This window comes from Zootoca vivipara, chromosome 4 (genome assembly GCF_963506605.1).
Source record: "Zootoca vivipara chromosome 4, rZooViv1.1, whole genome shotgun sequence".
In the NCBI taxonomy this organism is placed as follows: domain Eukaryota; kingdom Metazoa; phylum Chordata; class Lepidosauria; order Squamata; family Lacertidae; genus Zootoca; species Zootoca vivipara.
In genome coordinates this window covers 8,180,563-8,208,454 of record NC_083279.1, presented here as the reverse complement: position 1 = coordinate 8,208,454, position 27,892 = coordinate 8,180,563, and the positions used below count along the sequence as shown (strand labels likewise).

The following is a 27,892-nucleotide window of genomic DNA, read 5'->3' as shown; positions in this document are numbered from 1 at the left end:
AGCCCCATTTCACTAGCGAAAGACCTTCCTCTGGCTTGCGGTAGCATAACTCATTAGTTAACTCCGAACCTTAAAAGTTATAGGACAATAATCCTTGATATGTAGCCCCTTGTGCAATAGAAATCCACTTAGGCAGTTGGGTTTCAGTATGAAATATATAGCAGTCTGTGTGGGATGTGTGGAACGGGGGGATTTGGACTCATGAATGTACTGGCCATCATTGCCAGGTGGTAGCCAAGGAGATAAGATTAGCTTAGGTTTCATAGTTTAAGTGTGCCCACAGAGAATACTAGCAGCATATGTAGGTTGATGATGTCACTGGCTTCCATCAGCACAACATCCCTGTCCCCCAAATAATGATTTAAGTCACTAAACACACAACTCCCAACTCAACCTTTCCTGGTAGTGGTGACTGAATATCACAGCTTCTATAGCTGCACCTGTTGCTGCTGACATTTAGTCAGTCATATTATCAGATTTTAATATTACCTTCATTTCAGTCATGTTGGTCAGCTGGGCTGTTCTCAGTTTTATAACATGCCAGAACATTTATCAAACTACAGTGAAAAAATAGTTGCATTCCCTAGTAGGTTATATTATTAAGATATTTCTGAGGCTTGTACAACAATGTGCTAGCAAGTGTACTACAATTTTACACATAATGACTTGTTATTGTTGCTTGAAATATGTTGGATTAGTTATTATTACATTGCTGAGTAGAAAAAATACACTTCTGTTCTCTTTTGTGTGCGAGAGAGTTGGTGCAGTTTTCTTCCAGTCACCTAAAGTGGGCGAGCATTTAACTTCATTTTTCTAAACTATTTCAGCTTCAACTCATAATCTTTGGCAACTTTGCTTCCGATAATGTAGGAAGAAAGATTTTATTTTAAATAAACCTGGCAGCAATCTTATTTTCCCTCGTTATTTGTCATAGCAGAGATACTAATTATGAAATTATGCCTGGGCATATGGACTTAAGCAACTCCTCCTTTAACAAGATGCGCCACCATTGGAGGGGCAATCAGAGACTACAAGCTCCCCTTCAACCAAGACTAATCCAACTGCCAAAGTTGTGACAATTGCTATGAGGTAGGCCAGTGTTTCTCAACCAGTGTGCCTCCAGATGTTTTGGGACTACAACTCCCATCATCTCTAGCTAGCAAGACCAGTGGTCAGGAATGATGGGAGTTGTAGTCCCAAAACATCTGGAGGCACACTGGTTGAGAAACACTGAGGTAGGCAAAACCATTAGGTTGGAGCCATTTTGCCGGGTGGACAGTTTCCTGCCTGGCACCGAATACACACCCAACAATGTCATACATAATAATAAACAATAATAATAATAATAAACCTTAGTTGTCTCTACACCACCTGTGTGCAGTGAAATTAAATGAGCCCCCCCCCACTCAGTCTTGTTCACACACGGTGTGCTTGTCGGAAGTCAATTGCACCACTATTTTTTTTCCATTCAGCAGCCCAACAGCCCACGGATAAAAACTGTTCTTTAACCTGTTGGTGTGGCTGACTATACTTCTGTATCTCCTGCCTGAAGGTAGGAGATTAAAGAGATGCTGGCCAGAGTGTGAGTCACCCCTGATAATTTTCCTCGCTCTCCTGAGGCAGTGGTCTCCTGCGATGTCATCTAGCGAACTCAGGGGGCAGCCCATGATATCATGTGCTGTATTCACCACCCTCTGTAGGGACTACACGACTAAATGACTAAACAACAACATCTTTCCTGGGTGGGAAAAATGCCCCAGGGAAGAAGAAGATGAAGAGTTTGGATTTGATACCCCGCTTTATCACTACCCGAAGGAGTCTCAAAGCGGCTAACAATCTCCTTTCCCTTCCTCCCCCACAACAAACACTCTGTGAGGTGAGTGGGGCTGAGAGACTTCAGAGAAGTGTGACTAGCCCAAGGCCACCCAGCAGCTGCATGTGGAGGAGCGGGGAAGCGAACCCAGTTCCCCAGATTACAAGTCTACTGCTCTAAACCACTACACCACACTGGTGTATAAAGGGCTGGCAAGGGAAGTACTACTTGCTCTGGCCCTCTCCCACATATCTTGGCTCTCTACTGAAGGTTCCTGCTTCCTGCGGTTGCTTTTTTAAAAAAAAGAATAATGGAACTACAAATCATATGTCGCTTGGCACAGTGCCTGCTATGACTTGCTAGTCCCTGGACCCAGTAGGAAGCTCACAGTAATAAAAATAAATTGTACATGACTTAAATTGTGTTGTGTTCTTATTTGACTCAAAAGTCAAACATTTTCCATATGGCTCTTTTTACATAGAAAAGTTGCCATTAACTTTGTGGATTTTATAAAGGACAATTGATTTTAGTTTTAAGGTTAGAAGTGTGTGCCTTAACATGTTTGAAAATCAGATATCATTTTAACTCATTTGTGTAGGTACTACTAATAATTAGGTACTAATTAATTTACAATTAATCTAGGTACTAATTGTGTTTCTTTAAAAACATTAAAAAATAAAATAAGGTCTGATTTCAAGTTTTTTTAAGGTCTGTGACGCACCACAGAAACTGGTGGTGAATCCAGATGCTCTCTAAATTTGTATTCGGCATTGGGTTTCTTGCAGACACTTCGTTAATAATGTTTAGATATTCATTCTATATTATGCGCCATGAGTTTAAAAATGCACTCCAGCTTCCCATATATGCTCCCTGCCTCTCTCCTGCTTTCCTCATGGTACTTAGAAGTGTATGGCCAAACGGGGAGATCCCAGTTATTCACACAATATCTTTCTTGGTCTTAGATATAGAACCCTTCTTTCTAGGTTCCAGTTCATAATTTGGTGGTCTGCACCGGTTTACAGGTTTACCCTCAGTGGAAATTACATGAAAGGTTTGGACAAGTAATTTTCAAAGTGTCTGTTTGCAGTTGTGCCACATTCTGCAGGTGCCATTGACTATAGTTGAATTAGCTATGTTTAAAAACGTTGATGGATGAACATTTTGTATATTCGGGGAAAATGTGTGTGTAGCTTTGACAGCAATGATGTAGGGAGCCGTGACACTTGAAAGACCAAACAGGAAGGGAAGCAGAAAGGTTTAGAATATGGTTTTTCTTAACAGCAGGTTCTAATGGAAACATGGGCCCTTGCATTTATTCAGCACTGAGAGAATTGCTAGTTTGATAATGAGTAGGAATGTTGTTATTAAAACAGTGTGTGCAGTTCATTTTCAACAGTTTTGAATTAGAGTCTTCACTAATGAAACGGATACGGTTTCTTTCACAAAGGGCAGATCTGTTAGTTAATATAGCTGCTGCAGTGCCTTGTGGACCATGCCTTTAGCTCTATTTGTATTTCACAGCATGATAAGCAAAGAGTGTTGATTTTCAAGGATCCTGCTGATGAAAGGTAATGGCATTATTACATCTTTATCTCAAAAACAGAACTGTGTGGTAAATGATTCTCCCTTTCTTCCTTGCACCTCCCTCCCCTAATTCTCTCTCCGTTTCCTTATGGCACAAAAGATTTCCTGGTTAGAAAATCCCTTTTTTTATTTCTTTAAGTCACTTTAGCCTTGGAAACGATATGTTATTATTTAATGTCTGCACAGCAAGCCTGAGAGCACCTAATAGCGAGTGGATTGGAAGTGAAGGGCCTCCTGCTTGCAGATATGGATCGGCTCAGTCACACGCTGTACCAGCTGTCATCTCGGCCATACTGCTGTGATTTAATTAGTCTGTTTATGTCCTTTCTAATAATATTTCCATCTCTATGAAAGGGCAAATGCGACAGGGACTTCTTTCCCGCTCTCCGGGTTCCACACACTGAGGAATGTGGCCTACATCTGATATGCTAAGATGCAGGATTGAATCACCATTCCTGTCATTTCAAGCTGTTGATAAATTGTTCAGCCAAGAAATGTACTTACTTCCTTGGGGTCATTTGTGTGCTAGGGCCTGTAATCTGTGCTGCAAAGGGACGAGAGAATGAAAGAGAATACAAAAACAAGGATGTTGTGGTTCTGCGTAGAAGACCAAATTCCACTAGCGGGATAGAAATTGTTTTAATTGTATCTTCCCCCTATTGGTCATGCAAACGCTTGGAATAATTATTTTTGTCCTTTCATCAGAAGAAGCTACTACTGCCGCCTGTTAAATTTCATTAGACCAGCATTGCAATCCTATTACATACCTGCTCAAGTGCAAACCCTACTAATTTCAGTGGGACCTTCTCCAAAGTTTGTAAGGTTTGCAGCCTTAGGGTTAATAGTGAAATAATTGAGTTTAAATGCACTTTCACTTGACTTCTTGTACATTTTTGCCACATTGCAAGACATCAGGTCTAGTACATTTAAACCAAAAATATATCAAAATAGAGGGGAAGTGGCCAAGTAGAGGAAGTATTGCCAAAAAAGAAAAAGAAAAAGCCATTGAGAAGACTCAAAGATGAAGCAGGAAGACATTTCAATACAGGTTTAGGAACTGGCAGAATGATGTAAGTAAACAGAAGTAATAATAATAATTTTACGTAATTGTGGAAAGACCACATCAAATGCTATCTCCCCTCCCCCTCCCCTTACACACACACACACACACACACACACACACACACACACACACACACCTTATCTCATCACTGTAATTCAATTGTGAATCTAGTTTACTCATGTTACTACACAAATTATAAAAATGTCAGTGGGTCACTTTCAAGAGTAGCTAAAAAAACCATGGCGTGCATACACGGAACTTCAGAGTGGGAGAGAGAGCAGTGATAGAATATGTTTGGTTTGATCATACATGTAGATGGTCAAATGCTACCAGTGGTGAATGATCAGAATTAATGGAATTATGTATATAGCTTGCGTAAACACAGAAATAATTATTTCCAGTGACAGGAGCCATTGAAGGCTTCAGAAAGTTAAAACCACTAAGGAATGTCCAGGCCATTCTTAACCATAGTATAGTAACTTGATTTATTCTTAGCCTTTTAGCTATTTGGTTATTCTTTGGGACTCACTGAGTTATGAAATTTACAGTAACTATTTTCATAAGGTATCATTCTCCCCCCATCTCGCATATTTTGATTAAAAGTTCCATAAAAGTTACTGCTTAATTCCACACAGGGAAAGGCCATAAACAGCATCACATAGTTCTCTTAGCTGTGTAAATGTGTCCTGCCAGGGTGTATGTGTGTGGTGGACCTTTGGTCATATGAATTCTTCCATGTGCCATAGCTTTTGATCATACAACTACACCGGCACAATTTATGCATTTGCTGCCATATCAGCCATCATAGGAGCCAACTCCTAGGGGCTGAGTGGTCTTTGCCCCCCCCCCCAAAGATTTGATGGGGCTCTCCCCCCCCCCCCCCGTTGATGCACATGGCCATTCAAATGGTGTGCATGCACTGCATCATGTGATTGGTTATGCAGAGCGGGGCTTACTTGCTCCCGCCCAATATTTTATTGAAGTTGGCATCCCTGCCAGCCGTATACAGTAACAATAGCTGTTGACTCTAAGTCTTTCCCCTTGAAGGTTCGACCCAAACTAGACAATTCACTAAGTAACTTATTTAAATGGCATCTCTCTCTCTCTCTTTGTGATCAGAACCAAGAGCAAAGGGAGGGTTGCAGTGTTTTCCTTCCCAAAAACTTTAGTCCCATTAAAAGCCACTCCACCCGTTATTCACCCTGAGGAAGAAGATGCCTATATATTAGGTTTTTGGGGGGAATTTAACGAGCTTAAACATTCCCCCTCTTATACCACATCAGAGAGATGAGATTTGATTACATTTCCTTTTAAGGGTGCTTAAAGAAAATAGATGCATGTTGCACTGAAACGGCTTGACAACCAGGACAAAAGCTAAACATTCCATTCATACAAAATTTTACTTCTGATGTTCCTCTGTACCAAATTGGCTTTTGATTTTACCCTCATTTCTCCAATATACTTTTGTAGCAAGTACTGAAATACCTTGAGGTGCTGTTCTAAAGAACAATTCAATCAGATGGTTGGCATTGCTTTAGACGTCTCATGGTCTCACATCATGAGCTACCCTCTGGCATTTCCTACAGTTTCCTTATCACTGTCGGGGGGGGGGGAGAGGAATCTTATAAATTATATATTCAAAATATGTTTTCCCGGCTTCTGTTTGGTTTTCAGATACACTCAATGCTCATTCTAGGACATGCTCCCGGGGCCTTTGAAAAGTATCAGAAACTAACACCACTTAACCCACAAGAAATAAGACTGACATTTAAAACTTAGACCACCATAGGGTTAGGATGAGAAATCAATTTTATGTGCCTATTACTAGTTAATGTTAGCCTCTTCCTTAAAAGTTTGGCTCATATCATATAATTTTATTCGCTTTTTGTAACACCATGGATGCCAAACCTGTAAAGGGAATTAATCGAAGTCAAGGCCATTTTTGCAACCGTGATTTTAAAAGTTATCCTCCCCTGCTTATATTCTTTATTTTAGCAGAATAGCTCAGTTAGTCTGGAATTTAATTAGGCTCATGCCTCCTCATTCACACAGTAAGGTTAGCAATGGATGCAGACAGAGTAGTGACTTCTGGGTTGAGATCCAAATAAATCATTTGCCTATGCAGTGGTGATCCACTGGCAGACTAGAGCTGTGCCACATGCAGTTGCTTCAATAACAAGTCACTTTAATAACTGAAAATGGCTTGTCTTTTGAGCAGGAACAACTGCTGATGCAGAAACACCAAATGATGCTCTCCTCTGAGCGTACCTGCCACTTCTTTTTGTGTGTTAGACATAGAATCATAGAGTTGTAGAGTTGGAATGGATCCCGAGGGTCAGCTAGTCCAGCCCCCTGCAATGTGAGAATCTCAACTAGACCATGCATGACACATGGCCATCCAACCTCTGCTTAAAAACCTCCAGGGAAGGAAACTCCACCACCTCCCAAGGCAGTCTGTTCCACTGTTGAAGTTATTCCTGATGTTTAGTCGGAATCTCCTTTCTTGTAACTTGAATTCATTGGCTTAGGAGAAAGCAGGCTTGTTTCATCCTCCATGTGACAGCCTTTTAGATATTTGAAGATGGCTATCATATCTCATCTCAGTCTACTCTTTCCTAGGCTAAACATACCCAGTTCCCTCGCCAATCCTTGTAAGTCTTGGTTTTCAGATCCTTGGTCATCTTAGTTGCCCTCCCCTGCGCATGTTCCAGCTTGTCAAAATCCTCCTTAAGTTGTGGTGCCCAGAACTGGATACGGTACTCCATGTGTGGTCTGACCAAGTCAGAATAGAGTGGTACTATTACTTCCCTTGATTGGGATACTATACTTATGTTGATGCAGCCTAGAGTAGCATTAGTTTTTTTTTTTTTTGCTGCTGCATCACACTGTTGACTCATGTGAAGCTTGTGGTCTACAGAGACCCCTAGATCCTTTTCACATGTACTACTGGCAATCTAGGTGTCCCCCATTTTATATTTGTGCAGCTGATCATTCCTGTCTAATTGTGGAGCCTTATATTTGTCCCTATTGAAATTCATTAAATTAATATGTAAACGAAATATGTAACTCACGGTTCCTCAAAAAAGTCAGAAAATTGCACTGTATATGGGTTTGGCCCACATCTCAAGAGACATAAGGTTACATATTTTGGTCTAACCTACATGGAATAACAGGACCCTGGTGGCGCCGTGGGTTAAACCACAGAGTCTAGGTTTGAATACCTGCAACGGGGTGAGCTCCTGTTGCTCGGTCCCAGCTCCTGCCCACCTAGCACATCAAAGTGCAAGTAGATAAATAGGGACTGCTCCGGCGGGAAGGTAAACAGCGTTTCCGTGTGCTGCTCTGGTTCACCAGAAGCAGCTTTGTCATGCTGGCCACATGACTGCGGACAAACGCCGGCTCCCTCGGCCTATAGAGTGAGATGAGCGCCGCAACCCCAGAGTCGGACACAACTGGACCTGATGGTCAGGGGCCCATTTACCCTTTACCTTTACATGGAATAACAAACTTATAAAATAGGTGAGATAGACAATACCAAGTATACGCAAGGCCCATTCAACCCAGCCAACATATTTATGCAAGGGAACCAGAAATTGCAGCCAGGTTTGTGGCAATTAATACATAAAGGTGCATTCATACATGTAAATCTACAAAACACTTGAATAACAGTGACGATACAATTGGCTTCCAAAAGAATTTAAGAACTAATTGCAATCATAAGCCATAATTCCAACTTTCTTATTCAGTATTTTTATCATGACAGATCTGGTTATCCTCCTGACAATAATATTTTTTATGATAGCAAACAAGTTTTAGTAAATGTTTGATGGTATTTCGTATTTGTAAGATAAGCGAGTTGTGAGATGTGTGATTGCCTGATGATGTACTCATTTAGTTGTTCTCCCCACCCCACCTTTTACTAATCTCTGTCATGTTGGATTTACAAATGGAACAGAGTGACCTTTGAAACAATGATGGAAACGAAGAGATAAACACAACTTGAAAGGACAAACCAATTAATATAAATGTGTTGCACATAAAACTGATTTGAGTCCATTGCTATCTATGTAAACCTTTTCAATGCTTACGAGGACAAAGGGTAAAGAAATGATGTGACGTACATATGGTGTATTTTTTTTAAAAAACAACAACAACAACAACCCTATTCTGTAGTGTTATAAAGCAAACCTGCATACTTGCTCAGTCTCACTCGGGTCCAAAAGATCTCTGGAAAAAAACAACTTTTGGTAAAATCCCAGGTTTCTGCGCTTCGTGTTTTTAGGGAATTTGAGATTCCATGAATGAAAGTGATGGGGTAACTTATGACTGAAGACCTGCTTTTTCTTCCTTGTGTCTCTCATCCAGAGGCACCCAACCAAATGCCTATCGAATAATAGAATTGTAGAATTTGAAGGGACTCTGAGAATCACCTATTCCAACCCCCTGCAATGCAGGAATCCTGCCCACAACTGTCCCTAGGTGGGCTCAAACCACCAACCTTCTGGTTAACAGCCAGACACACCGACCCATTGTGCCAAACATGTGTGTCTGTTATTTTAAACATATGTTAGAATATTGCAAATATGCATGAATTTTTGCTCTTTTGAAATCTTCTAATGAGATCTCATCCAATCTTTCCACGGTGAAAATGCTGTCTATTTTGTGAAACTTGCAGATTTTATTTCCCAGTTGTAGGCTATTCTCTGAGTTCCCGAGCAGTTCAACACTGGGCCCAGATCCTAAGCTTCATTATTTTTATAATATGTAGGATTTTAATTGATTGTTTATACCTCGTTGCTAGAGACATTCATGAAAATGTGCAGGTGTTGTGGTGCTTAGGAGAAAGGAATGCTTCTGCTTCATCCCACTTTATTGTGGTAATGGCGTATTTTTGTTGGGAGGGGGATAAAAATAGCAGACCATTCTTCTGAGTCAGTTCAAGGACTGGGGAATACCCCCTCCTTGCCTATTCTTGCTAATCTTCATGGTGCCTTAAACCCATTCCTGTAAGTCTCTAACCACGCATAAACACACTTGTCCCCTTTTCTTACTTTGCAAGTGACAGCAGGGGTGCATTGGCAAAGGCGAGAACAGAGATATTTTCCCTTCCCTCCATCTCCGATACATTATACATCTGGGCACAAAGCTGGGGGAACCAAGGGAATCATAGTTCTCCCTTGATATTAATCTTAATTATACAGGTTGTCAAGAACGAAAGTATACAGCTCTTTCTCACCACTGTAACAACTTGGTTTTTGTGTTTGGTGTGGTGTGGTGGTGTGCGTTGGATGTTGGATGTTATTGCATGAAAGTTGGTCTACTCCAAACTTAGCAGCTCACGTGTAAATCTTGCTTGACAATCTAAAAATGCTGCTATGAGAGTAGGCTTTATATATATGACAGGACTTCTGGTGGACAACCAACATATCTTATTTAGTTGTCGGAGTTGCTTAATTTGCATACTTAATTATATCACAGAGCTTTTCGAACCTTTTACTGTGAAGAAAGGCTTTCTAGATTGACTTGTCTTCTCAGTGGTTCTAGACCACTGCCATGGAATCTCTGCAGGTTACAGAAGATTCCAGAATATGTTATAGGGTGCACATTAATTTCATGCAAGCTTCTTAGACCAGGCATCCCCAAACTTTGGCCCTCCAGATGTTTTGGACTACAATTCCCATCTTCCCCGACCACTGGTCCTGTTAGCTAGGGATCATGGGAGTTGTAGGCCAAAACATCTGAAGGGCCAAAGTTTGGGGATGCCTGTTCTTAGACCATACATGACAGTATGACCTTGAACATCCCCAACACTATTCTTCTAATTACATATTAAAGAGTGAGAAAGCAAGTTTCTTGTATATGAAAATTGTGGAATTCATGGTCATGCTATCACTACTTGAATTAATTTCCTGAGATTGATCTGCATATTGTCTCTTTTATGAACATTTTACAACTATCTCTTTCTGATTTTTCCTTTTCCCCCTCTTGATGGTTTTAATTGATTTTTTTATGCAGTATAATTTTAAAATAAAATATTCCAATCTCTGATTTTTTTAATGGTGTATTTATTTCTTCTGCGGTTGCCCTGTAATGATAAAACTATTTATCATCCTAAGATCAATACATCTGCCTTGGATGTTCTTGTTTAGGAATTTACAGCATATTTATCTCTCTGCTTCCATCTCTCTCCTCTATTTTCTCTTGAAGAATAAAATTTCTATTCAATGCATCTTATAAACCCTGTGTGCATGTTCTCTTTACAGGCTTAATTACAAAATATGATCAATTTAATAGAAAGGTTTCAAAATATCATTATTGCACTACAAGTAGGAGGGGTGGGGGAAAAGACAAGCTTGACATTTTAAAACACTTGAATTAGACAGAGTTTCACTACTAATTGATTTTTAAAAGAGTTCCCTGGAAAAGTGAACTCTGAAATGTTTGGAAGTGCCTTGGCTGCATTCCAGAACATTTACTACAAAGCATAACTAGACAGTTTTGCTGCCACTGAAAAGATGTGTTCTATGCATAGGCTGTTCCAATTTAGTATCCCAGCTGTACACTAACATATCATGCTTCATACAATTCTTATATTTTTGGGATATTATATATTTCAGGGTTTATATATTTCAGGGTTTCAAATATTCGACACCAGGACTTCATCCAGAGCCCGCTTTCTTTTAAAACAAGATGTAGATTAATCTGCCAAGTCTACATCAGCAGTGATTTCATTATTTTAAATATATACGCAGCATAGGGTGCTTGCATTTAAACCCTTTGGAACAGTCTAGCATAACTGTTCATTTGAGCACATGATCGCAACCAAAAGGGTTAGCATTTCATAATACCACTGTGGGGGGCAGGAGAGGAAGATCAATTGCGTGAGTGGAAGAAGTTCCATCCATGCAAAGACTTTGTTGGATACAACCCAATATATTCTGTCAATGAGAAATGGAAGTACAGTGGGTCACTCCTATTTATAATGTTTATTATTATTTTTATTACTAGTGTATTTCAGCCCGTTCAATAAACGGGCGCTAGAGAGAGAGAGAGAGAGAGAGAGAAGTGAGCGGGGCTTCTCCGGGACGCGCTGCCTGCGCGAGCAAAGTGGGAAAGAATCAGCCGTGAGAGGGGTGAAGGGAAAAAGCAGCAGCAGTGAAAGGGGAAAGAGTTGCGGCTGCGTTTCCCTCCAGTGACTGCCTGAGGTGGTTTGCTGTGGCGGTGGGCGGGCGGTTTGTGTGTGTGTGCGAGAGAGAGAGAGAGAAAGAAAGAAAGAAAGAGAGAGAAGCGCACGGGTCTATCTCGCAGCCTCCTCCTCGCACTGCTGCTTAGAAGTGAGTGGTTGGCGGCCGCAGGTAGGTAAACGGTAGGCAGAGGGGTTGGGGGGGGAGAGAGCGCGTGTGTGCGTTCCAAGTCTCTGGTCCAATCCCTGTGTCCGTGGGGCACATGCGCAGTAGCGCGGAAACGGGACACAGGGAATCTGGACGCAGAGACACAGGGACTTTATTATATAGGATTGCTCTGATACAATTCTATACATTACATATTTCCATGCGTTATCATTTTGAGTGGTTAGAGTTTTCCTTCAGACCTTTGCTCTGAGCATGCAAAAGGCTTCGGGACTGAAGCCTGATTTTATGATGCAAGGAATGGTGAGGATAGGGATGGTGAGGACACAGACCCGGGTCTATTCCAGTTGCCCTATTATTGCTAGGGAAAAATTGGTTATACCATTATTCCGATCACATAAGGGCCCTCTAGTGGCCCTTTTTCTGGGGAGGACCTTAGCTGAAATTGGCAGCTGTGGAAATTGGCAGCTCATGTTGGTGCCAGGGCTGTTAAAGGCACCGTTTTATTTTAGAACATGTGTGTTGCACTAAAGTTATGTTCATTGAGGAGTTTGAAATACAGCATGTTGTTTTATTCATTTACTTACAAATAGCTTTTCACTATTGCTTTCCCCTAAAGTTCCAAATAATGTTTGATTTAGAAGAGGTACAGTAAAAAGCTGAAATGTTTTTGCCTGTTTATCAGTCGAAGTAAAGTATTATGACTAGGGAAAAATTGGTTGTACCATTATTCCAATCACATAAGGCTCTCTTTAATTGGTCCTTAATAAGCTTGGTTTAACTGGGATTTAAGGCAAGAACAGTGGTCATTAACATTAGCCAGATTAAGACTTTGTTAATTACCGCTGAAAGATAAAGTAGCATGCAATGATGGGGTTTGAAATGAAATATTTTTACACGTAACAGAAAGAGGACTAGATAATTTGTTAGCTGAAATTAAAAAATTATTCTCTCTTTCTGTAATACTGGGAGGAGGAGTTTAAATACAGATTACTGTAGTTAAAAGGTGCATAAAATAGAGGTGTCCCTCCTTTTTATTTGATTTCTGTTTACTGTTATTCAACGAAACTAGAAGCCTGAAGTAATCAATAACTCCCTCAGGTCTGCATGGCATCACATGCAAAGTAGTGCCGACAGAATCTCATACTAATGGGCCTGTGACAGACACCTGTTCATGAGGGGTTTGCACAATTCCTGGCAAAGTTAAGTTAAAAGGGGAAGCTCTTTACATGGGCAAACAGTTCTAGCATCAGAGCAGATTCCTAATGGCCAGATTTCTCACTAAGCTCTTTGAAATCATGAGAGGCTTTGAAAACGCGAGGTATTAAATAGAATTTATGTGGGGTGATTTCTGTGTGCACCACGCTAACTGGATCTGGTACATTGTCCAATGTTCAGCTTACTTTCACACATTAAGCTTTGCACGTGTGGCCAATAAAAATAAAATAAAATAAAATAATGGGTGGAGTTTCAATTATTATTATTATTATTATTATTATTATTATTATTATTATTATTATTCTTAATACCCCGTCCATCTGGCTGGGTTTGCCCAGCCACTCCTGGCGGCTTCCAGCAGAATATTAAAATACAATTATTCATCCAGTATTAAAAGCTTCCCTAAACATACTCCCATCCGCAATGGAACCCAATGTGTTTTGACTCTACACCATTTTGTCTTGGGGTGCAATTCCGAGAATGTAACCCCCACATATGTGCAGGGTTACTGTATCTATATCCACAGGACATTTTCAAGCTTATCTGTAGAACCTAGACATAGCTTACTTATTCCTGCCGTAAGTCCACTTGCCATTTCAGGCATGGAGGCATTGCAGGCCAGTACCTCCCCACAACCGTGATACGATGTGGCCTCTGGGGCTGCCCAGCCAGCAAGGAAACTTAAAGCTCACCTCACCAGCCGGGGGTTGAATCGAAGCCTGCCTGCAAACTGGGCAATGGCAGGCAGTCTTGGAGGTTGGACTGGCTCTGGGAGTGGACCTGGTGGAGCATGTAGGCTTGTCTCAGGTCCATTCCCGAGGCATTTAAAGCAACCCGCCCTGGCCACAGCAGTCGTTAGTGGGGTACCCCCTTTAAATGCCCTCTTTGCTACTGTCTCTCCAATCCAATCCAGGTCAAAAATACTGTACACAACTGGAATTTAAGCTCTGGGGCCAGCAGCAAGCCGCAGGACACATAGGAAAGCAGTGGATGCTGTGCTACCCTGCACATCAGCTGTTAGGCAGGGAGGCTGAGCAGCCTAAACAAAGCTCCACTGTGCCTCCAATCTCTTCTCCACCCTCCCTGAAGTCTTCTTCAGGCTCTGGGGAGGTTTTCTCCATGAATGAAATAATGAATGAAATAATTTATGAATGAAATAATTTAATTATCCCCCAGTTCTGTGCGTATAAGCGATTGCACACGAGTGGAGACATGTATATGTCTTGTTGGCTTGTAGTCAAATATATTTTAACCGCTTAGTTATCATAACAATTTTGCAGCCTCCCATTTCCTCAAGTAGCAAAAGGTTCCCGGGGCAGCCTTTGACAGGGTTGGATTAGAGCGTTGGAGAATAACAGTGCAATCCTATTCATGTTTACTAAGGCGTAAGCTAGTGATTTGAAGGAGACTTACTCGAGTAAGTGTGCATATGATTACAAGCTCCAGAGAGTTTTTCTAAGTTTGCAAATAATTACCGGTATGTTTAGCATGGGGAGCAGACAGGTACCCAAGCAACGGGCATATCCCAACTTTTTTGCTTGCCAGCCACTGACAAAAGGTTTGTTTTTTCCTTTGCTGAGTACATTTACACAGCTTCCTTCAGTCCCCAGTGAAGCAGGTGGCAATGTCCTGTAGTAGATAGTAAGCACCAGCCTACAAAGGTATTTAGCAAGCCTCTTTTAACTAGCAAGTTATACAAAAGCACTAAGATACCATTTTGCGTGCTGAAGTGTTTGTAACAGAGCAATGTCAAAAAGTTCACCAAAGAGGATGATAAAAACTTTCTTTAAGCTAAAATAATTAGAAAATGGGGTCAGAGAGAAAGGGTAAAATGTAATTCAAAGGTCTAGTTATGCATGTAGCAGCAAAAAAAAAACAACACAAAAAAACATTTTGCTTGTTTGCTATCCTGGATACTCTGTTTTTTTAATAATAAATCCAGGCAATGAAATGTTTTATATAGTCAACAGCCATTTTGCTGGGGCTTCTTTCATGATGCATTTCAGAAGCACTAAGTTGTTTCTCCAAAGAAGGTCAACAACAGATCTGCCATACCTAGGAACCCTTATGTACAGAATAGTACATACTCTGCTGTAGAGCTGATTGTATTCTCCAAGGCTAGCTTGAATGGGTTCATTATGATTCACATTAAAACAGCAAAGCTGTTCTTATTCTCTTTATTTCTTCCCTGCTTGCCCTCACACACAGGGCATAGAAGAATGCAGTATCCAGCTTTGGTATAAGGAATGCTCTTGAAATGTTCTAAAAGCAAAGTCCCAAATACACCAAGAACCTGTGTCTAGTTCAGGGATCCTCCGCATATGACCTAGAAAAATATAACATTGAGCCTCATAAGCTTCTTGTTTTATTGGACTATCCTGCACAAGCATTGCAAAGTTTAAGAGCTTTTTGGTGAGGATGGATATGTAGGCGGATGTAGGAGGAAGGAGTTATGAAAATGTTCCCCGCCCGCCAACACACACACTTGAGACAATCCCCAGCAGTTAAAAATGGGTAGAACAATGGAACCAGGAAAAGATTTTTCATCCAGCTGACCACTGAGCATATGCACCCCCTTCCAGAGATGAGGAACCTTGGCAGTGTCATGCAGTGAAATTTTTTTGTAGGAGAACAGTTAGGGCCAAAGGCGCCAGCTTGCGGAGGGAAAATTTTTGGGGGTGGGGTGGGTTTGATGTCGCACCCGTGAGCATCGCGCCTCCCTCCCTAACCCGGGCAGAAGCTTCCTAAGCTTTGGGAAAGAGACGTTAGGCCTCTTGAGAGGATGCTGTAGCCTTGTTGCCTTCTTCCCAAAGCTGGACAGGAGGACTGTTGGACCCTTTACGGGTCTAGCGTATTCCCCCTAGGCCACTGACCACTCACCACTGAACCCTAGCTCACTGGTGGAGCATGTGCTTGTATGCAGAAGAGTCAGGTTCACTCCTTGGCATCTCTAGTATAAAACAAGCACCAGGCAGTAGAAAATACACTGCATCTGTGGATGCCCTGCAGAGCCAGCTGTCGGTCAGTGTAGACAGTATTGCTCAACATTGACAAATACACCTGGCTTCCTATGTGATTTCACTGGCCAATTTACCAGAGTTCATTGGTTCTGAGCCGAGGTAGCTTGTGAGTAAGACATTTCTGTTCTTTCTTTTCTGTGGTCTGTGGGGCAGTCTGTGTTTATATCCATTTTGGTTTTTAAATTTCTGAGTTTTTGTAATTTCTTGATTTCAACCTAGAGATGTTTCAAGGTTTTGCAGTATTCTTTGAAGCGTTTGCCTCTCTCCAATACTCACTGGAAATATTTCAAGCACTTGCCACAGCTCTCCGTCTATGAGGAATGAGGCTGAAGTGTCACAAATCATACCTAGTTGCTAGAGAAGTTCAAATTGCTGTAAGCAGCAGTGCCAGGGGAGCCTTTACCACGCTGCCAAAACCATAATGCAACACTCACAATGAGATCATTGCATCGTAATCCCTTCCTCAAATGTGTTTCTTTTTGTGCTCTGGTTATTCGCAAGTCAAAGCGGGTGGGGCTAAGGGCCAGAGACATCCAATTTACAGCAGAGTACCCTTCAATGCATCTATGCCACAAGCTCTTGGAGAAGAAATGCCCCTTTATATTAGCTCTTCAAGCGAAATAGGTTTGCTTTTTTAAACATTTCCTAGGCTTTAGCTAACTAAAAGCAGCATAGGCATTTTTAAATGTATCTATTGTGCCTGATAAAATTCTACAGGCATAATCAGATATGTAATACGCAGCCTAATGCCATGATCATGTATACTATCATTTAGTTTAGCCATCTTCTTTTTTGCTTTATTGATTCCGTTAATGTAATTCACTGTGGCATACATCATGAATTAAGAAACCAACCTAGGAGTGTTCTGGATCTGTTGTGCAGTAGCTGATACTGTCTTCCAGAATGCCTTGTAAAGTCAGCATAGGAAGATCTCTTATGCCACTGAATGCTCACGTTCAGTCTGGGACACAGTTGTTGAAATGCCCCCACAGAGAACTGATCCCCACCGTAATTTAATTTCTTTAGCCCCTCTATCACCACTGGTCAAACAGTTTTTGAAGCTCCTTGAAGTTTTAGAAAACACCATAAAACCTGGGAGAAAAGATGATGGTATCCAGTATACTCAACCATCTCTCTATCATACCATTTTCAACTTTGTTGAGGGAAAAGATTTTCCATTTCTTCTTCTTCTTGTTGTTTAGTCGTTTAGTCGTGTCCGACTCTTCGTGACCCCATGGACCATAGCACGCCAGGCACTCCTGTCTTGCACTGCCTCCCGCAGTTTGGTCAAACTCATGTTCGTAGCTTCGAGAACACTGTCCAACCATCTTGTCCTCTGTCGTCCCCTTCTCCTAGTGCCCTCAATCTTTCCCAACATCAGGGTCTTTTCCAAGGATTCTTCTATTCTCATGAGGTGGCCAAAGTATTGGAGCCTCAGCTTCACGATCTGTCCTTCCAGTGAGCACTCAGGGCTGATTTCCTTCAGACTGGATAGGTTTGATCTTCTTGCAGTCCATGGGACTCTCAAGAGTCTCCTCCAGCACCATAGTCCATTTCCATTTCTAGTCACTTACATAAAAACCTAATGAAATATGTAAGGATTATCAACCATTTAACCAAAATTGCCCATTGGTGATCCTCAAATTGCACTTTTTCACTAGATATATTGCATACCTTCCGCTCAGATGTGGGTTCATGCCTTTATGGATTAAAGCAGCATGTTCTGGGAAATACGGAAACAAAGGCTAAAGAATATATTATGGGGATGTAGAACAGAAAAATAATGACGAGAACTGCAGAAGGAATTTCGGCAGAGAGAATGCAATTATGCATTTGAAGTCTGGCTGGGATATATGGAGTCACACATACACTCCTGTGAAGAATACCAGGGGATATTTAATGACTTCAGCTGTCAAAATGCAACGTTACTTGTTTCTAGGAAGATGCTACCAATAGCGGCACAATGATTCCTGACAGCATGCTGGGGCACCATTTCACAGCAAACTTGAAGGGGACGAGTACCACCTATTGCAATGACTGCTTACTGTAGCATCTGGTGTTCCTTGGGTACTTTTTAGTGAAAGAATAACTTAGCCCAACCTTGCTTTAGCAAATGAGGTCTGACAAGATCGCAACCCAGGGTTTTATGACTGCAAGTAGAACTGCTGATGCCAGAAGTGTTTCGGCATCAGATACTTCACCAGATATTCTGCAAGTGATGACTGTTCCCCTTCTGGGCTCGCTATCTTCTCTTCTAAGGAGCTTAGCTGAACATAAGGGTCTTGAACGCAGAAAAGGTTGTAAAATGAAATGACAACACTTTTAAGTTAGACAACCAAAATATTGACATGATGTTTTATGTTAAAATGTGCTGGCATGCTAACTAAAAAAAAAGTGAAAGGAGTGAATATTAATAACAGGGCAGTCCAGGGAAAATGTGTTAAGTAACTTTCTTCTCTATCTTATTTGTTTTTTCCTAAGCATGAGGGGAGGACATTATGATTTTTGTTTATTTAGGTTTATGACCTGAATTATTTGATATAGATCACATGGTAATGTTACCCCAAACACTCTTTAAAAATCAGGGTGAGAAGCCATGTTGGCCTGTAGAATATTTTGTGGCAACTTTTGGGGAGCGTGGAGAGGTGGCAGCAGGAACTGCCAGGAATCAAGCTTTAGAATTAAGAGTAATTCAGTAGGATAAGCAACTGGAAGCCCAGGGGCTAATCCATCCCCAGGCATCCCATCTGGGTGCCAACATAGTCATTGATGTCAACAGTCTTTCCCAGGCAAAGGGCTTTATAACCCCTTCTTCTCTGACAGCCACAAAGGCATTGAGAGTGCACTTCCCCTTATGCAACTTAGATGCTGGCTTCCATATGCAAACTAGGACGCAGGTAAATGGTAATGAAACATCAGAGATGCCTAAAGGAAGGGTTCAGCAAAAGCCTTGGTTACAGTTTACACTGAAAAAAGAGACACCAGCTTGTTTAAAACTGGCTGCTCTGCCCTTCAGTTTTTCCTTAGTCCAAAACATGATCCTGTAAAAACAATTTGGATGAATCCCATCTATCCCATTTTTGCCTATTGGCGTTGGTTTTCAAGATAAGTGAGCTTTCCCATACCTACTACCTGAGGGCCTTCTATTGTGCTGGAGATTGAATCTGGTAACCTTGTGCTTCTAAAACATGTGCTCTGCCACAAATACGTAAGCCCTTCATAAAGCTCTAGTCTAGACCAATATCTATCTTGAATGGCAGTGGCTTACCTCAGTCAGGGATCTCTCCAGTGATCTATCCTCTTATCTGGACTTGCTTGGGATTGAATGGGGGCCTTTTATGCACAAAGTATGCAGTGCCCCCTCTACCACTGATTTATGCAGATTCCCACAAGTGGTGCATGGGCTTGTCTAGTTTTTTGACTCTAGGGCTTCCTGCCTGGAAGGGAGACTCGAGCTTTGCTAATTTTTATTCAAAAGACAGATTTCTGAGATTCATGAGCTGGAATGTGAAAGGAAGTGTATGTCCCCCCCCCCTTTATCTATTTTAGTTAAACATTAAATCTATGGTCAATGGCTTTTAACGTTGGGTGAGCAATGTTCAAGGATTGCAGCCCCCTCCTGTTTTTGTTTTTGCGCCATATGAGCAGCAGGAGAGATGCCGGTTTAGTGATGCCTTTCAGTTTTTAGACTTCCTGAAGTAATGGGATATCAGAGGCATCTGGTAAAAAAAAAGCTGGTGAAGTGAAATGCCGTTGAGATAGACCACTACGCGCTTTTCTTTCAACACATACTTAATGAAACAGAGTTAAACATTCCTGGTGAGAAAATTATTAGAATTTTCTTTGTACATTTCTAAAGAAACGTTTTTGGAATAAATGGAAAACAATACCTTCCAGAGATATATAATGATTTAAAGTACCATTTTCTATTGTCCATACCCATAGTGTACTTTTAATTGTTTTACTTTTGATTTCAGCCACATTTACTATATTTTTGTCTTAATTTCAGAAACATTAGCAATCAAATTAGGCAATGCCCTCTCTGGTACGGGAGTGGTTATAAATGGAAAAGAACAAAATTTAGGTCTCTGTGCAGCTGATATAAATTTATGCCCCTCTGTCCCTATCACAGCAGGTAAAATATTATGTTCAGAATTGGAGCGCTTCTCCAGGGTCTCAAAATTGCAAGTTAATTTTCAGAAATCAGAGATAGTTTTTTTCATACATATACATACAGCATATACTTTTACAGCAACATTGAACATTCTAATAGCTACAAAACATTTTAGATATCTGGGGGTACAAATTGATCAAATTGTATCAGTATAATTACTGCATGGTTTGGAAAGGTATAAATAGGGATGCAATGCGTTGGAATACATTGAGACTCTCCATTATGGACAGGCTGCATCCAAAATGATGGGGGTTTTTTTCCTAGAAAAAAAATTTAAGGAGCTATTATGGAACAAGCCAGATTTAGTAAAAGAATCCGGTGGTCAACACTGGAGGATACAGAAATTGATGGTGTTCCTACTGGGGTATTAGCATTAATGAAAAATACGCGCCACTTGTTGAGATGGTTTACTAGCCCCTATGCACTCATGTCATTTAGAATATGGAAAAAAATGGCAAAAGTTTTAGCCCCAGGCCTGTCACCCATAATTCTGATTAAATGCCATATTTTATTTCAAAATAAAAACAGATTATATGTGAAGGTATGGTTATTTGAAAGATTATTATAGGAAAGGACATCTTCATGTGTGGATTAGTTTTTACCTACATATCATTGTGGCATATCAGAAAATACAGATTACTAGTTCTTAGTTCACTTTTAGTATAAAAAGAACAGTTTCACATAGGCTTGAGATTTTAGCACAGAAGTACTAAAAAAGTTGCAGATTTTGTATGCTTCATTAACTCTTTGCACACAAGATAAAAAGGGCTTTCTGATGAACTGTAAAACCAACTTGGGATCAATTTTCCACAACATAAATTCAACATTCATTCTACTCTTTGATAGCCTTAGATTCAAGCAGCCAGGCAGAGTTTATATCTATCCTTTATCAATAAGCATTTTCTTTACAATTGTTTTAGATTATTGAACCAGTTGAAACAATTTTTTGCACATTGTGGATGGTGAGATGATCCGTTTGTTCCTTCATTACTAACAATAACAATCATTATCATTATTTATTAAATTTGTATACAACCCTTCATCTGAAGATCCCATGGCGGTTCACAACAGAAAAATACAAAATGAGAATACAGAATTCATAATAAAACAAAAACCAGTAACCCCACTCCCACAAGCACAGTTTAAAAGCCATAGAATGTTAATCAGCCGAACAAATGGTTGAAAAAAAAATGTTTTCACTTGGTGCCTAAAGATACATAATGTTGGTGCCAGGAGACTCTCCTTGGGGAAAGCATTCCACAAATGGGGAGCCACCACAGAAAAGGCCCATTATTGTGTTGGTACCCTCCAGGCCTTTTGTGGAGGGGACGGATGAAGAAGGGTCTCAGGTGATGATCGCAAGGCCTAGGTTGGTTCATATAGGGAGAGATAGGGAGGCAGTCCTTTTTAATCTAGGACAACCTTTAGAGTTTAAAATTTCTTTGCAATAATTTTCTGGTGCCATTTCAGGTGTCATCGCCACAGATCTCTCCCCCCCCCCTTTCCTCCCAAAGGTTCCTGTGTGAAAGTAGAGGGTATAAATTGTAGCAAAACCTGTACATCTGTGCAAATTGTGTAGGTGTCCTAAGAGATAAACAGCATTTAGGGACTAGACTAGCAAGTACAGCACTACTGCACCCCTCTCTGTGCATTGACTATGTACACAATTCTTTTCCAAACATATTTTACACCTCTAGAGAGCAGATACACCACATTGTGTTCATGCCTTGCAACAAATGTAGGTCAAAGTCGGGGCCAATTTGGATCCAGCACAGTCTATACAGTGGTGAGGTGAGGGCCATGGTAGGGGTGCCTAGTAGCAAAAAAATCCTGCAGTTTCTGCAGCCTTCTCTTTAGGTCTATGTGAGAGTACTAAGGTATGAGATAGGGAAGCTGCACCCTGGCATGCCCCAACAAAAGTTATATGCGTTCACTGTAATAATTGAAAATTATTACATGCCTGTGGGATTTGACTTGTTAATTACTGAGTATGAGTTCATTTTTATTAATTATCAATACTTTCCTTCACATCTCAGCATACCTTTTGTACCCTGTCCAGAAATCAAGAAAGCAACAGACTGCTTCGACTTGATATTATTTACTGTTCCAGTTCACCTTTTGAGGATTAATTCTTAAATTGAGTTATTTGGACTACCTAGACTAAAGTTATTTATTTAGAATATTTGGAAGAAAATTAAAATAGGCCCCACATATTTTTTTTAAAAAAATATTAAATATACTTCACTGCTTAAATAGATAATGTAGCTAATTACAAAGAAGAAAGGCTGAGTTAAATATCAGGATTTGAAGCAATTTTTATGTCATTAGCCTCTGTTGCAAATCCCTCCTCTCAGATCATGAGAGTATAAACCCCACATATTTTTATTACAGAGAAATGCAAAATCCATGTTGAATATAGTAGCTCTGGGGACCAGCACAGTAAGTGCTTTGGAGAAATGCAGGCTGACATTATTTCTTTGATTTTCTGTTTAAAATATTTTGCATGCTTAAGCTGCCTTTATCATATATTGTTTTCAGATCCTTGTCGAATCCTTCTGTTGTGTGTGCACTGAGCACAGGCACTGTTAGCACGTCTGAAGTAACATCTGCTGTGTCTTTTTTGTTGCTGGGGTTCATGGTATAATTAGCTCTATATTTCACCAAACACAATTTTGCTCCCATGGCGGACAGAGCAGCATGAAGAAAACATAAATAATTGAAGATTAGAGAAACAGAAGGCAAAGTTGAGCTAGGTGGCTTGGCTGAGAAAAGGGTTAAGGAGAAAAGAAGGTCATCTCATTATGGGGAAAAAGCATTGTTATCAGGACACTTGTAAATGCAGTTGATTTTATTTCCTAGTGATTAATGCAAAAGAAAGGTTTCCCTACTATTTTCAGCCAAGAAGCATAGACACAATAGTATATTTATATACTTATGTATATTTTTAAAAGTAATAATATATATATATATATTTTATAATAGAAGATTGTCCTCTGGCCTGACCCACAAACAGAAAATTAATTGCAAAACAATTTCCCATTTTTCTTCATATACTTGGTTGGTTAAAAAGGCAACTGTTATATATTATAATGCAAAGTTCACACCAGGGCATACTCCAGAGAATGGCGAGCTAAAGCAGTTTCTCACATGCTATATGGCCTGAGAGCCCACTGTCCAAATAGCACCATCATTCTGACTTTGCAAATAGTTCTTGCAGGTTAAGAGAGCTCACTGTGGCTACTTTGCCCAAGAGCCTCTGATATCCTGGAGCTAACACTGGCTTTTGTAATTCTTAAGAGGGCAAGGCATTTTCATGCTCAGTTGCTACTACTCATTGTATACAATAGAAAGATTGCTTTCTTTTTCTTTTCAAAAAGGTATTCAGGAGCACCGTGGCCCTACCATTAGGCAGAGTGAGGCTGCCACTTCAGGCAGCAGATTTTGGGTGTCATTAAATAGCTGCTAGTTGGGGCTTGTGGAATTTTCTACAATCCTAAACAATTTGCCTGAGCTTCAGTCTATTGAAATAATTCGGATTCAATAATAGTTAACTCAGGTGGTCAAGTACTTATCACTTGGTAAACAAGGTGGCTCCGCCCACAAATAAAGTATTGGTTTCTACACACTTGGGGGATTTCCTAGATATGCAGTATATAAAATAAAATAAAACAGTATCTATCTATCTATCTATCTATCTATCTATCTATCTATCTATCTATCTATCTATCATCTATCTATCTATCTACAGGAGGTCCTGCATTTCAGCCATGCCAAAATGAAAAGTTACAATTCAAGGACTCATTCTATGCAGGCAAAAGCACTCGATGTGGGTCATGAACTGGGGAGAGTCCTGAGGGCTGGAGAGAAAGGGTTGGAGGGGCCCTTTTGGCTTGCAGGCTGGAGGTTCCACATCACAGTGTTCGATGGTAAAGAAACATTGCAACACTTGAACCCTCTTCAATCAACTTATCCCACAGAATATGCCAGAAAACTATGCCACACTTTATCTAAGAAACTGCTGAAACATCTTATCGGCGTTCTGTATTCCAAACAGAAGTTAATAAAGGAGGAACTCTCTGCACTGGAGAACTCCATCAGGAATCACCCGGCCTGGCAGAAGTTCCACAAGGAAAAACAAACCATTTACCACTCTCAACTGGAGTTACTGAAGAACCAGAAAAATAAAAAACTCTGCAACCTTTCCAACCTACAGGCCACCAATCAAAACAAGATCAACAACATTGTCAATCTTTCACAGCAAACACTCAGCCCAGCTGAGGAATCCGTCCTTTCACGGGGACTATCATTCTGCCCTGCCAAATCCCAACACATGATTCAGTTCTGCGGGGACCTGGAAGCATTTTTCCGCCGTTTACGCCTGAAGGAGTATTTTCATCACACACAAGAACAAGACAAAGTAGAACAAACTACATCCCCACAACACAACACCTCTCAACTTACTGGGGAACAACCATCACCCTCCAAACGCATCAATGAACAGAACATTAACCACCAACTACCACCGAAAAGAAGTTACACAAAAAGGGACTCCACATGGACCCCTCCTGATGGACGCAATACCACACTAGATCTGTACATCGAATGCTTCCGCCACAGAATCCAAACGGATGTGACCAGAAAACACCATCGCTTACAACAAAATCTAAACCATGCTGAAAGGAGAGCCATAGAAAATCTCAGGAACAACCCAGACATTATAATTAAAGAGGCAGACAAGGGTGGAGCTGTCGTCATCATGAACAAAACTGATTACATCCAAGAGGCCCACAGACAACTTTCCAATACTGCCTTTTACATGAAATTGGACTCAGACCCCACACAAGCATACAAAAAAGAACTGAACAAGATTATTAAGGAGCTACCCCTACACATCCAAGAACAGATCCTCACAAACACACCAGCGGAACCTCGGCCAGGAACTTTCTATCTTCTACCCAAAATACACAAACCAGGAAACCCAGGACGCCCCATCATCTCAGGTATTGGCACCATTACAGTGGGTGTTTCCGGCTATATGGACTCTGTTCTGAAACCATATGCTATCAGTGCTCCCAGCTACGTACGTGACACCACAGATTTTCTGAGGAAAATACAATATTTGAACAATCTTCCTAACAATACTATACTAGCCACTATGGATGTGGAATCTCTATATACCAACATCCCACACAATGATGGTTTACAAGCCATAAGGAACACCATTTCAGATAAAACCACAGCGGACTTTGCTACCAAACTCTGCCACTTTGTCCTTACCCACAACCACTTCAAATTTGGTGATGACCTGTTCCTCCAGATCAGCGGCACAGCCATGGGCACCCGCATGGCCCCACAGTATGCCAACATCTTCATGGCAGATTTAGAACAACGTTTCCTTAACTCCTACCCACTCAAACCTCTCCTGTACCTGCGATACATTGACGATATTTTTATTATCTGGACACATGGACAACAGACCCTGGAAACCTTCCACCAGACATTCAATGACTTTCACCCCACCATCAACCTAACAATGAACCAATCTATGCAAGAAATACATTTTTTGGACACTACTATAAAAATACAGGATGGACGTATAGACACCACCTTATACAGAAAACCAACTGACCGACAAACATATCTACATGCTTCTAGCTACCATCCCAAACATACCAAACAATCCATCGTATACAGCCAGGCCTTACGTTACAACCGCATCTGTTCCAACTCTACAGACAGAGAATCTCACCTAAGAGATCTACAGCAAACCTTTTTAGAACTAAAATATCCACCTGATGAAGTTAAACAACAGATCAACAGAGCCAGACAGATACCTAGAGAGAACCTGCTGCAAGACAGACCCAAAAAAGAAAATAACAGAACACCACTAGTCATCACATACAGCTCCCAAGCTAAAACAGTACAACGCATCATCAGAGATCTACAGCCTCTCCTGGACAATGACCGCTCCCTTTCTCAAGCTCTGGGAGGAAGACCTTTCATTGCCTACAGACAGCCACCCAATCTTAAACAACTCCTCACCCACAATAATACAACCACCAGACTTAACATGGACACTGGTACCAGAGCCTGCAATAAACCCAGATGCCAACTTTGCTGCCACATACACCCAGACAACACCATTACTGGCCCCAACAACATCCAACATACCATCTCAGGACTATTTAATTGCTCATCCTCTAACATTGTGTATGCCATCAAATGCCAACAGTGCCCTTCAGCTCTCTATATTGGACAAACAGGCCAAACCCTACGCCAAAGGATAAATGGACATAAATCTGACATCAGGAACCAGAAGACAGAAAAACCAGTAGGAGAACACTTCAATCTCCCAGGACATTCTATACAAGATCTCAAAGTAGCTGTCTTACTACAAAAGAATTTCAGAAATAGACTGGAAAGAGAAGTTGCTGAATTGCAACTTATCACCAAGCTCAAAACCATGGAGGGACCTGGTTTGAACAGAGATATCGGGTTCTTATCTCATTATACATGATAAGCGATCTTCAGCCATCTCAACCCTTGCTTTTTCATGCAAAACCATTTGCAGTCGTTTGCGGTCATCAACAGCTATCAGTCAGTCAATCACCCATTTCCACCACCCTTCTGAGTGATCCCCCCTCCCCATCCCCACCCCTCCCCACCCCTTCTCTACATAAGTGCCTGGAAACTTCCATTTCACTGTATCTGAAGAAGTGTGCATGCACACGAAAGCTCATACCAAAATAAAAACTTAGTTGGTCTTTAAGGTGCTACTGAAGGAATTTTTTTATTTTATTGCAACACTTGTGGGATCCAGTTTGTGTCTAGGCTTCTTTAGGTATGCCAGAACTGTACTGGTAATTTTCGTCTTGTGTATAGCACGGAATGGATGACAAGGCTGCCTGAATAACACAGAAAATGTCATTTTCATATTCTTGCTTTCCAGCTACATATAATAAATCATTTTCTTGAAAAGATAATAAAGCACCAACTGAGTGCTGCTTTAATTCACATTGAGAGAGAGAGAGAGTACTTCAGTACTTTTCTAAAACAATGTAATTAGGAAAAGACTTAATTTGTGAAAGATGCATTTTTATTTTCTGCTTTTATATATTCAACAGCTGTTAAAGAAGTTTAAAAAAGGTTAAGCAGTAGGAAAATATATTCTATTTCTATTTGCATTTGAAGCAAAAGAAGTAAATAAATCAACAGCAATTACTAAATATTTAAGGGAAGCGGGTGGCGGTGTGGTCTGAACCACAGAGCCTAGGGCTTGCTGATTGTAAGGTCAGTGGTTCAAATTCCCGCAACGGGGTGAGCTCCCATTGCTCTGTCCCAGCTTCTGCCAACCTAGCAGTTTGAAAGCACGTCAAAGTGCAAGAAGATAAATAAGTACCGCTCCGGCGGCTTTCCCGTGTGCTGCTCTAGTTTTCCAGAAGCGGCTTTGTCATGCTGGCCACATGACCTGGAAGCTGTAGGCCGACTCCATTGGCCAGTAAAGCGAGATGAATGTCGCAACCCCAGAGTCGTCCGCAACTGGACCTAACGGTCAGGGGTACCTTTATAAACATTTATAAGGTTTGAAGATACCTGCTATACCATTTTATGTGCAGATGACTGTTCACATGTCACAAATTTGCTTTGGAGAAGCAAATTTCCCGAAAGCAT

At 40.9% G+C, this 27,892-nt stretch overlaps 1 protein-coding gene across 8 annotated transcripts in view; it reads left to right on the top strand.

Moving 5' to 3' along the window:
- Positions 1-27,892, top strand: part of DACH1 (dachshund family transcription factor 1) — a 336,068-nt gene that overhangs the window by 189,127 nt on the left and 119,049 nt on the right. The gene's annotated exons all lie outside the window — the stretch shown is intronic.